The sequence below is a fragment of the Notothenia coriiceps genome, unplaced genomic scaffold (genome assembly GCF_000735185.1).
Source record: "Notothenia coriiceps isolate Sejong01 unplaced genomic scaffold, NC01 NC01_scaffold00037244, whole genome shotgun sequence".
Lineage (NCBI taxonomy): Eukaryota > Metazoa > Chordata > Actinopteri > Perciformes > Nototheniidae > Notothenia > Notothenia coriiceps.
In genome coordinates this window covers 27,378,763-27,380,038 of record NW_011369945.1, presented here as the reverse complement: position 1 = coordinate 27,380,038, position 1,276 = coordinate 27,378,763, and positions in this window count along the sequence as shown.

Genomic DNA, 1,276 nt, shown 5'->3' with positions numbered 1-1,276 from the left:
AAAAATAAATATACAGGACTTGCTTACATACACTACCTTAAAACATGAGAAAACGATCGAATCCAAAGGGGTTTGCACTCCTGAAACATAAAACTGTCTTGCAACGACAGGTCAAGTTGCCCACTTTGGGGGCCCGAGCCAGGAGGAGAAGGACAAACGATACCAAGATGCGCCACAACACCATAGAACAAAATATCAAAAGACCGCGGCTGGGAGTAGGAGAAGTGGAGTCAGCGAGAGCGGGCCGAGGAACTGCACGGCTGGCGCTTAATATGCTCCTGTCTCCTCAGGTGGACCCAATCAGCATGCAGCGACGTAGCTAATCAGCTAAGGGACCACCTGTTGCTCTACACACACACCACACACACACACACCAACACACACACCCACCACACACCCCACACACACCACACCACACACAACACACACACACCACACACACACACACACACAAAACATACACACACATACCCAAACACACTCAACAGCCACAGGGAGGAGGGAAAAAATGTTACACACAATGAACCTAACGACCAGGGTCGTAAACACAACTGCATTGTGCTATCTGTCGGCTGTTTGTTTATAAAAAACTAAAATCAAAGTTTAAAAAAATAAAATAAATAAAAAGAACATGTTTACATCGTGGTCAAAAAAACCATAATTGTCATGTACAGTTAGATCCCCCTTCAATGAATATGGATTGGGGGGGTGATAGTTTTTTCTCAACTCATCTGTTTAATAATATTAAGCCTTAAAGTTATTGGCATATATTAGGGCGTGGTCCCACATTGAGTGACAGCTCTGTAAGTGACTGCTGCTGCTAGTCTTGTTAGCGTGTAAGCGAGTGATAGCTACATCGGTGCTAACGATGCTAATAGTAGCCTCCAAGTTAAAATCATAGACTATATTTATAAAGGTTAAAACGAAATAGACAAGTGTTAAGCGTTAAGTGGGATAATACTGTACAACAAATGGCTTCTGTTTGAGGTTGATAAAATAAGGTCATCCTTGTAACTTAGAGAGATGATTATTATGTAGGTAGGAACTGTATGCATGGCTAAGGTTAATTTAAATTGGCTATGCTCAAGTATGTAGACAAGCTAATGTCGAAGTAGTGTATGTGAAATCAACCTCACAATAAGATGTGTGTATATTACAATTATTAATGTCATATTTCAAGATGATTACTTAGATATTACAATATGGTTGGTTGAGCTGGAGTTCATTATTGAGCTTACACGTTAACATCACAGTCATCTGAAGAACAAACCCAAAC